Genomic DNA, 12,093 nt, shown 5'->3' with positions numbered 1-12,093 from the left:
TTTCCAATGTTAATCTGTCCTCTTAACTCACTTAAAATTTCTGTTGATGCTTTCATGCTGTTCCCTCAACTCGCCTTTCAATGTCAAGCTGTCCTCTCAACTCGCTTGAAATTTCTATTGATGCTTTCAGGCTGTACTCTCAACTCGCTTTAAATTTCTATCGATATGTTCAGGTTGTCCACTCAACTCGCCTGTTAATTTCAAGCTGTCCCCTCAACTTGCCTAAATTTTTTATCGATACTTTCAGGCTGTCAACTCGCTTGAAATTTCAATCGTTATGTTCAGGCTGTCCTCTCAACTCGCCTCACAACTTTAGACTGTTCTCTCAACCTGCTTGAAATTGTGAACATGTTTCAAAAAGTGCTCACGACTCGCTTGAAATTTCATTCATATTTATTTTATGTAGTCTTCTCAACGGAACTTCAATGTTAAATTCATCAATTCCAGCTCCGGTCTTTTTTCATAACCCGCTTATTTATGGCACGTTTTCCATTTATTTCATTTTAATCTTGATAGCCTCCGGAAATCGTTCAACGGGTACCACGGTAACGCCCGCTGTTATGGTACGAGAGAGGTCTATTGTGCCAACGATAGATAACGGCCAGCTTATCACACGTGCTTTTGTCCGTAGAGGTGTCATGTAATATGCAATGCGCTTCTTTTGAAATATTTTTATTCATATGAGAAACATATTAAAATTATGAAAAAAGATCATCAAGTCACATTTTTACTTCAGGGATCATCAGAGGTGTTATCGTATGTCAAATTCCCGATCCAGCCATTTTGGCCATTTTGGTTTTGCAACTGCGGAACTCATGGAGTTTGTTTACCAACAAACCACAGAACAGCTGAGCAAATATTCAAACTCATTGAGCGCCCGCTCACTCCTCGCCTACTTACAGTGAAAGTCGGAGAACTTTTTGTTTCTCAAAACCTTGGTATAGCAGTTCTTGTCTATTTCACAAACTTATCAAAGCAGGCGCTGATTTTCTTTCGAAATTTCACCAGAACCCTTTTTATGCCACCAGTTATCATAGCAACTTCAAGCATGCGTCACCACAAGCTCATTTTCCAATTAACTTAATTCTACTTAGCATTTCATGGTTTGAATTTTAAAATTCCGTTTTCCTACATTTAAGCTAAACATGTTACATCGAGTTTCATGAGAGTCTTAAACAGTTCGTGCTGGATTTGCGAATGGTTCTTAAAATAACATTAACTCTTAAAGTTTTCAATGGCTGATACTGTAGATGTTATGGATTTTTTTCTATTAAACATAGAAGTAACCTTCCCGACAGAGCAAATGGGCTGAATATTTTAAAATAAGAAAAAACAAAACCATTTTCCGAGCTCACTAAGGGACCAACCTTCCTTCCAATTGATTCCCGGTCCCATTTATCACCCGGACCCATCCGAGTTGATTATCAATTTTCAATTCAATTAAGCCTACATTGCCGTTGGGTCGGCTCGTTCAAATATAGTCATTCAGAGTGTTATTTTTTTTTCAAATTCCTACCGAACCGACTCTCTAATTGTAGATTGTATCGATTGCACTTGTAGTACGTGCGAATGGGGCTTGTTTCTAGCATTTTTTTCTCTCTTGAAATTGTTGTTTTGTCATGAATTTACAAACTAGAATCGATGGTGTCATCCCAGAGGTGTTCCCTTTAATTGGGTCGTATTTTTCCAACCACCCGCCCCACCAATTGTTCGAGAGCTTGTGACATGATGCATGCGATGAACTTTTAGATTGCATGGTGGACGATTGAGCTATCACCAGTTGACAATTCAAATAGCGCTTTAAAACAGTTATTGATAGCTACTTTGCATAAAAACGTGTCCCCTCGATAGCTTTTACAATTGTGCTTCACGTTGGTTAACAATTAAGTTATAAAATAAAAAATGATTCATAAATCAGGAAACTTTTATCGAGTTGAAAAAGATGAATTGCAACCTTGCCATTAGGTACAATATAATTAAAAATTTCCATTAGGTAAAGTAGCTCCGGTCCTCGAACATTTTCCTCGGGTTTTAAATTTTCTCGACTCGACCAAACGGTTCCCGGAACTGATTGAAGCCAGCGCAAGAACACACCCGCACACGCACACCGGAAAGAGTGCGGAATCTTTTCAGCTGGCAAGCTTCCCTAGGGACGTCACATTAAAATTCATGTTCATTAATCTCATCCAACCATGGATGGCTCAACAGTAAATTAATATTCAAAACCGACCCCGTTCCACAGCAAACCTTTGTTCCGAGATTCGGCATCTGTTATGTTTGTGTATGTGTGAGTTTTCGAAATTAGGCTTATGTCTGTTCCTATTTCGGGGTGAACACATTTCTTGAAAGCTTGGGTCTTTCTTTCAGACCAATCGAGGCACTGTTGTTAGACTTTGGTTTTTTAAGAATTTAAATTTTGATTTTTTTTTCAAATGCTTATCATGAATCCATTCAGCCTTTTTTCCATTGAAAAAAATAAATTATTTTTGACGTTCGATTTTTTGTTATTTAACTTTTTTTTCGACAGGTTTGACATTTTTGACGTTTTCGACATTTATGGTATTTTTGACATTTTTGACATTTTTGACATTTTTGACATTTTTAACATTTTTGACATTGTTATTTTTGATATTTCTGACATTTTTGACATTTTTGACATTTTTTGAGATTTTTGACATTTTTGACATTTTTGACATTTTTGACATTTTTTGGCATATTTGACATTTTCGACATTTTGAACAATTTGACTGTTTTGACAATTTTGACAATTTTGATATTTTTGACATTTTTGACAATTTTGACAATTTTGACAATTTTGACAATTTTGACAATTTTGACAATTTTGACAATTTTGACAATTTTGACAATTTTGACAATTTTGACAATTTTGACAATTTTGACAATTTTGACAATTTTGACAATTTTGACAATTTTGACAATTTTGACAATTTTGACAATTTTGACAATTTTGACAATTTTGACAATTTTGACAATTTTGACAATTTTGACAATTTTGACAATTTTGACAATTTTGACAATTTTGAAAATTTTGACAATTTTGACAATTTTGACAATTTTGACAATTTTGACAATTTTGACAATTTTGACAATTTTGACAATTTTGACAATTTTGACAATTTTGACAATTTTGACAATTTTGACAATTTTGACAATTTTGACAATTTTGACAATTTTGACAATTTTGACAATTTTGACAATTTTGACAATTTTGACAATTTTGACAATTTTGACAATTTTGACAATTTTGACAGTTTCGACAATTTTGACAATTTTGACAATTTTGACAATTTTGACAATTTTGACAATTTTGACAATTTTGACAATTTTGACAATTTTGACAATTTTGACAATTTTGACAATTTTGACAATTTTGACAATTTTGACAATTTTGACAATTTTGACAATTTTGACAATTTTGACAATTTTGACAATTTTGACAATTTTGACAATTTTGGCAATTTTGACAATTTTGACAATTTTGACAATTTTGACAATTTTGACAATTTTGACAATTTTGACAATTTTGACAATTTTGACAATTTTGACAATTTTGACAATTTTGACAATTTTGACAATTTTGACAAATTTGACAATTTTGACAATTTTGACAATTTTGACAATTTTGACAATTTTGACAATTTTGACAATTTTGACAATTTTGACAATTTTGACAATTTTGACAATTTTGACAATTTTGACAATTTTGACAATTTTGACAATTTTGACAATTTTGACAATTTTGACAATTTTGACAATTTTGACAATTTTGACAATTTTGACAATTTTGACAATTTTGACAATTTTGACAATTTTGACAATTTTGACAATTTTGACAATTTTGACAATTTTGACAATTTTGACAATTTTGACAATTTTGACAATTTTGACAATTTTGACAATTTTGACAATTTTGACAATTTTGACAATTTTGACAATTTTGACAATTTTGACCATTTTGACAATTTTGACAATTTTAACAATTTTGACAATTTTGACAATTTTGACAATTTTGACAATTTTGACAATTTTGACAATTTTGACAATTTTGACAATTTTGACAATTTTGACAATTTTGACAATTTTGACAATTTTGACAATTTTGACAATTTTGACAATTTTGACAATTTTGACAATTTTGACAATTTTGACAATTTTGACAATTTTGACAATTTTGACAATTTTGATGATTTTGACAATTTTGACAAATTTGACAATTTTGACAATTTTGACAATTTTGACAATTTTGACAATTTTGACAATTTTGACAATTTTGACAATTTTGACAATTTTGACAATTTTGACAATTTTGACAATTTTGACAATTTTGACAATTTTGACAATTTTGACAATTTTGACAATTTTGACAATTTTGACAATTTTGACAATTTTGACAATTTTGACAATTTTGACAATTTTGACAATTTTAACAATTTTGACAATTTTGACAATTTTGACAATTTTGACAATTTTGACAATTTTGACAATTTTGACAATTTTGACAATTTTGACAATTTTGACAATTTTGACAATTTTGACAATTTTGACAATTTTGACAATTTTGACAATTTTGACAATTTTGACAATTTTGACAATTTTGACAATTTTGACAATTTTGACAATTTTGACAATTTTGACAATTTTGACAATGTTGACAATTTTGACAATTTTGACAATTTTGACAATTTTGACAATTTTGACAATTTTGACAATTTTGACAATTTTGACAATTTTGACAATTTTGACAATTTTGACAATTTTGACAATTTTGACAATTTTGACAATTTTGACAATTTTGACATTTTTGACATTTTTGACATTTTTGACTTTTTTGACATTTTTGACTCTTTTGACATTTTTGACATTTTTGACACTTTTGACGTCTTTGAGACATTTTTAACATTTTTGAAATTTTTGACATTTTGGACATTTTTGACATTTTCATTTTTTTTGATATTTGTAACTTTTTGGAAATTTTTGACATTTTTTTAAGTTCTGATGTTTATAAAGGTTTTCAAATTTATCATATTCTAAGTTCTTATGTTGAATAACGTTCTTGGCCATTTTTCGTATCATCTTTTTGTACGGATACTTTTTGAAATTTCGATGCGCTGTTTGGGTTTTAAGATTTCAATTTCCTTTTGTTAATTCGCTTTTTCCGGTTTTTTTTTTTAGGACGATTCAACAAGATCGTCTCGAAAGCTGTGATCCCATTTTAGGAACCTTACTTCTTCCATTTTGCTTGTCGTAAGAGACTCTTTCGAGTCAGATTATTTCTGGCATTCATAACCTACGAGCTGGGATTACATTGGCAAAGTGGCTGGGAAGCTAATTCTCGCAAAGACTCATTTCGGAAGGGGTTTTCCAGTTTCTTTCCCCCGGAAAATTGCTTGTTTAGATAACGCAAATTGCGGCGGCCCAGTTTGAGGTCCTACAGTTTGAATGAGAGGAGGAATAAGATCCTCTACTAACAGATTGAGGGAGATTAAATTAGACTAAAACTAATTTGTATGTAACTTTTCCACCTGGTTTCCAAAGTTTTTGTCCGGCCGGGCCCATATTTCAGCATGTTGTTGTTCCGGGAAATGCGAAAGCTCGTCTCTGCTGTCTAGGGGAGTGAAATTAAAATTTCTGGTATTCAACATACGCTCAAAGCTGCTCTAGCTATGTACGTAGGTATCTGTGTGTCTAAGGGAAGAATTTACTGGGAAGGACTCATGAAGACGCAACTTACCCGCAGGCACAAGTTAATCTTTTGGAATGAAACTTTGCTTCATGATGGGACAGGTGAGGTGAAATAGAAAAGGTGCAAAAGTTGGAACCGTCAGACTTAAGCCTATTGAATTAATTTTGGTTTAAAATTTTCGCTTTTGGCATCGACTGAGATCGTTCATCTTTATTACAACTCTGAATGAGAAGCTGCTTTCATGTAACCTGCCATCAACAAAAAGGCGAACCGAATGATATCTTCATCAAAAGACGATGATGATGACGAATCGATAACGCTTATCAAAGATTAGAAGGCAGCAATCGAATGAATTTGATTTTCGATTTTCCTTGGTGGTGGGAGAGCACAAAAAAATAAACACACTCCCCGATTACATTAGCGGAATATCAATTTGTGCAAATGAGATAAAGAAACGGAAACGATTGGAGAAGGGGTCGCGGAAGAGAAGAGCAAAAAATAGCAAAACCACAAATGAACATCAACAATTTCCTGACAACAGAAGCTCGAAATTTCCATAGCCGGTGGCCCGGAGGGTGAAATTTGTTTTGGGACAGCGGAAAATTCTGCGGAAAAAAAACCGACAACCAAGTCTAGCAACAGGCCGATCGACGGTTCGTTTGTTGGACTTTTTTTTGGAGGGTCATCCCAATTCAGCAGAAAAAAATGTAAGCCGCAAACAGATAATTTCAAAAGAGGGACTTGCCGTTGTCTTTTGGGCTTATCGTCTCGTAAGCCGGTGGGCTGACCTTCGTTGAGTCGAATTTTTCGATTATAAATTTTGGTGGGTTGTTTTTTCTTCTGTTGACCTTTGAATGATGTTATTCGGTTTTGCAGTTTCGGAGGTTGAATATCAATAATAAAATTAGTTTTTTTTCTCTTTCTTGTTGTTGGTGAGAAGATTTCAGTCAATAATCTGTTTTCCATTAGCATTCATTGCTTAAGCTCTTTTCTGAATACAATTTGGGGAATATTTCGCATCCTGCAGGTTCATGGTTCATTGAAAGAAAAAAAAAGTGATGATGAGGATTAGTATGGACTAATGCTAGTAACATTGTATAAATATTACTCTTTTGATCTCATATTGTAATCCATAGAGTTGAAGAGTCGGCATGAAGAAAATTGATATAGATGGCTTTCATCTTGCAACCAATCAGATGCAAGGGATGATTTCAAATCTCATCTTGAAAATCACCGGATGTAAGGTCTCGGCGTATGGATTGGATAAATTGATGTCAAGAGTGTATTAGTTCACTTCTTATTCCATCTTTCGAACTTCCTGGTTGAGTCAATTCAACAAAAATGTGGAAATGGTTATTTGAGCTCGTACTGGCACATAGACAAAAGTAAACATGGAAAATAGTTCCTGTTTTATCCCAAATCAATTAGAATAGCTCAGCACAAGGATTGAGAAAAAATATGTTAAGAATGTATAAGAAATAGAATTAGTTTATACCGCTAATGACTACACACTTAGAAAAATCCACGTAAGATTACATGCAACGACATGGGTAGAAGGGAATCGGGTATTTACATGTATCAATACTGCTTACTTCATGTAAATTCCCGTCGTATTGGACTGCTGCTTTGTTTACTGTAGGTTTACATTTCCATGATCATTTTAGGTACGGCTGTTAATCCAATAAGAAACACAAAAGGAGTTCTGATAACAACTTTTATTTATTCCTCTCTTACACATCAACTATATTCAATATAAAGACAAACAGTTCACTGAAGTTCAAATAATTATTTCACCTCACTTTTCACTTAAATTTTTACACACAGCCCGATCTATTTATAAGTTTTCCCCCGACGACGGTAACGACGATTGGCGTGTTATTTGCAGAAAAAATGCAGCCATACAACTTCGGTAGCCTTGTTTGTTGGCAGACTGAGAGAATCCTAGCTTTCTTCGTTCATCTTCCACCCTCTGGCAGTATTCCAACCTTGGATTTTGCTGCGGAGGGAATCCAAAGCAAAATATTGTTTTCTACAATAAAAGAGCGTAAAAGCACCATGAATGGAAGTTACTCAAAATTAATTTTATTCCATCAGTGTATTGCTTTATCATAGTTTATGTTTTACTTACTTTTGTTAAGTATTTTTTGGCCATCAATTATGATTGAATAATCCGCCGGAACAAACAGCAAACGAACAAAGACTTTGTTTACAACTGTTGTGCTGTTCTTGCTAATACGTGTAATTATACTTGAAAATGCATTCTCATTTGAACCGTGCGGGTTTCGCATGCGATTTACATGTAAATCTCCTTGAAAATACAAAAATGCTATACTCTTTTTCATATTTTCTCGCGCGATGAATGTTTTACATGAAATGTAAGATTACATTTTTCTAACTGTGTAGTACAAAAATACATGTGGAAATCCTCTGGATGACTATCAAAAATTGATGTTGGAGTGTAAGCATGATTAATAAATTGTTACTTATACGAGAGCAAAATAATGACATTTTTGACATTTTTGACTATTTTGACGTTTTTGAGATTATTTGAATTTTTAACATTCTTGACATTTTTAAGCATTTTCGACAAATTGGCATTTTTAACATTTTTGACATTTTTGATATTTATGACATTTTAGACATTTATGACATTTTTGACATTTTTTTACATTTTTGTCATTTTTGAGATGATTTGAATTTTTACCATGAATTTTTGACATGTTTGACATTTTTGACATTTTTGACATTTTTGACATTTTTGTAATTTTTGACATTTTTTACATTTTTGACATTTTTGACATTTTTGACATTTTTGAAATTTTTGACATTTTTGACATTTTTGACATTTTTGACATTTTTGACATTTTTGACATTTTTGACATTTTTGACATTTTTGACATTTTTGACATTTTTGACATTTTTGACATTTTTGACATTTTTGACATTTTTGACATTTTTGACATTTTTGATATTTTTGATATTTTTGATATTTTTGACATTTTTGACATTTTTGACATTTTTGACATTTTTGACATTTTTGACATTTTTGACATTTTTGACATTTTTGACATTTTTGACATTTTTGACATTTTTGACATTTTTGACATTTTTGACATTTTTGACATTTTTGACATTTTTGACATTTTTGACATTTTTGACATTTTTGACATTTTTGACATTTTTGACATTTTTGACATTTTTGACATTTTTGACATTTTTGACATTTTTGACATTTTTGACATTTTTGACATTTTTGACATTTTTGACATTTTTGACATTTTTGACATTTTTGACATTTTTGACATTTTTGACATTTTTGACATTTTTGACATTTTTGACATTTTTGACATTTTTGACATTTTTGACATTTTTGACATTTTTGACATTTTTGACATTTTTGACATTTTTGACATTTTTGACATTTTTGACATTTTTGACATTTTTGACATTTTTGACATTTTTGGCATTTATGACATTTCTGACATTTCTGACATTTCTGACATTTTTGACATTTTTGACATTTTTGACATTTTTGACATTTTTGACATTTTTGACATTTTTGACATTTTTGACATTTTTGACATTTTTGACATTTTTGACATTTTTGACATTTTTGACATTTTTGACATTTTTGACATTTTTGACATTTTTGACATTTTTGACATTTTTGACATTTTTGACATTTTTGACATTTTTGACATTTTTGACATTTTTGACATTTTTGACATTTTTGACATTTTTGACATTTTTGACATTTTTGACATTTTTGACATTTTTGACATTTTTGACATTTTTGACATTTTTGACATTTTTGACATTTTTGACATTTTTGACATTTTTGACATTTTTGACATTTTTGACATTTTTGACATTTTTGACATTTTTGACATTTTTGACATTTTTGACATTTTTGACATTTTTGACATTTTTGACACTTTTGACGTCTTTGAGACATTTTTAACATTTTTGAAATTTTTGACATTTTTGACATTTTTGACATTTTTGACATTTTTGACATTTTTGACATTTTTGACATTTTTGACATTTTTGACATTTTTGACATTTTTGACATTTGGGACATTTTTGACATTTTTGACATTTTTGACATTTTTGACATTTTTGACATTTTTGACATTTTTGACATTTCTGACATTTTTGACATTTTTGACATTTTTGACATTTTTGACATTTTTGACATTTTTGACATTTTTGACATTTTTGACATTTTTGACATTTTTGACATTTTGACATTTTTGATATTTTTGACATTTTTGACATTTTTGACAGTTTTGACATTTTTTATATTTTTGACATTTTTGACATTTTTGACTTTTTTAATATTTTTGTCATTTTTTGACATTTTTGTCTTTTTTTATAATTTTGATATTTTTTAAATATTGTTTAAATTTGTCATGTTTATGGTTTAAAATTTTTCGTTATTGTTACGTTCTCGGCCGTTTTTTGTTTAATCTTTTTGTACAGAAAATTCTACTTAAAAATCGTTGTTGGAAGTGTAATAGTATGAATAGCGATATTGTTCTCTTTGAATCACATACTAGCCCGAGAACTATAGTTTTAAATTTTAATTTTTAGGTTGACGACAAAACGGATTAAAGACCTCAGCGTGAGGAATTAAAAAGTAGATGCTGTGCCACCTCTAACATCGACTTTCGATGCTTTGATATGCTTGTAAACAAAGATAGTAGTACCTACCATCTTATTTGAGAACTTTTATTAATTTTCAAAACACCAGTCGTTATCTGCGAGCGCTGATTCTTTGTTTTGAAATTTTTATATTTCCGACTGGATTCTCGTACTTGAAAATATTGGACAAACTGAACGCTCAATCCTTTTAGGACTCTTTGCGTTGTTTTTGGAAATTGGAATTGAGCTGTTATATTTTCAATCTGAACTCACTACTTTAAATTCCTTTGCGTTTTTAGCATTCTTTTAAATTTAAATTGTGGATAATTTCAATCATTTTGTTGGATTGTTGACTTAAACAATTGAAAAAAATCTATTAATCTGTGAAAGAATAATAAACCTATATAAAAACTCTACGAAAATCAAAACTTACCGCCAAAAATCAACGAATCTGCCCCCACATGGATGTCTGCAAAAAAAGAAGAAAGAAAGATAGCTCCATTAGTGTGCCGTTTTGATCCAAAACTTCTTCGAATAGCAAAAGCAGATGGCTTTTTGATCGATTGATTGCCCGAAATGGCAAGAGGAAGCAAGCTCAACTCAACCCGAAAGATATAAAAATCTCTCCTTCGTCATCAATCTCTCGATTTCGTCTACCTATACTACCCTTTCACGGGTCTTTGAAAACGAATTGAATCTAGTGATTTTGTGTGTGTGTCTGTTTTTTTTATTTCTATTATAGTTCTGCTAGGAAAATGTCAGCCTGCGAGCGACGAATTGAGTCTCAAAAAAATGGAAGCAAACTAGGAAAAAAAAAGTCAAATTTCCAACTATCCGAAACCGGAAAGGGGGGATGATGCTGTGGCAAAAGCTAAAGGACACACATCAACTGACCTCAATTTGATGTTCTGTTTTATTGACGAGGGGTACCATTTTAGGAATTTCCGGTCAATAGAATAGCCTCCGTCGTCTTTTTCTTCTGTTTGCATCCACAAAGGGCCTTAGGAATGAAAATAGGCCTTAGGAACGAAAAATATAGAAAAAAAAATCTCGCAACAAAATCGAACGAAACTCTACGCTTTCGGAGATGACAGATTTCCCGTGGCAAAGGATCCGCGCTGTTTGGTGTTTTTTTAGATTCTAAGGATGACGATGTTTGGGAAAATTGATGCCGAAAAGGGTTCTCCGACGACGTCGTCGGTGCTATTTTAGCAATGAAACGTTCTTCCGTTTCTATGAGAATGAGTGAAAAAGCACAAAGGGAAAGGGGGGATCCATCAGCCTGGCCATCGGCAGAGCGATGGAATTTTTCCGCCTGAAGGGGGCAGCCTATCTACGTGACCGGATCGGATGACGACCGACGATGATGGCCGGGTGATTTCACTTTCGGTCCGTTTTGCCGGTGATGGGAAACGGCTTCGTTTATCGTGTGCTCCTAGAAGAAGTCAGAATGTTAGATATGCGCCTATGCGAGCTGGGTCTGTTTTCCTGGGTCCAACTTCTGTTTATTTTGATTTAGTTACGTTTTACGACTTTACAACAACTTCGTCTTTGAGTGTCACAGTCCCACAATCGCGCTGAAGATTGCGAGATGTTTTGTTAGGGTTCAGATGGAATCGACTAGCGTAAACATGTGCACATTTGTTAAGCAGACTTTTGAAGATCGGAAATGTCCTCATTTCATTACAAGGGTTGAAGAGAGGAAAAGAATTCTAAATCATGAATGTTCGAGATTCCTTCTGGTG

The 12,093-nt window shown here is 32.1% G+C and overlaps 1 protein-coding gene across 1 annotated transcript in view; it reads right to left on the bottom strand.

Annotated features, from left to right (window-relative positions):
- LOC129746494 (5-hydroxytryptamine receptor 1-like) overlaps window positions 1-10,819 on the bottom strand; it is a 119,913-nt gene extending 109,094 nt beyond the window's left edge. Inside the window, exon 1 of the mRNA XM_055740160.1 lies at window positions 10,782-10,819. The gene's annotated coding sequence lies outside the window, so the exon portion shown is untranslated. The remainder of the gene's footprint in view (window positions 1-10,781) is intronic.
- Between the last annotated feature and the right edge of the window lie 1,274 nt (window positions 10,820-12,093).

Source organism: Uranotaenia lowii, chromosome 1 (assembly GCF_029784155.1).
Source record: "Uranotaenia lowii strain MFRU-FL chromosome 1, ASM2978415v1, whole genome shotgun sequence".
NCBI classification, from domain to species: Eukaryota; Metazoa; Arthropoda; class Insecta; order Diptera; family Culicidae; genus Uranotaenia; species Uranotaenia lowii.
Note: the sequence above shows the minus strand (reverse complement) of the source record. Positions and strands in the feature narration are given on the sequence as shown.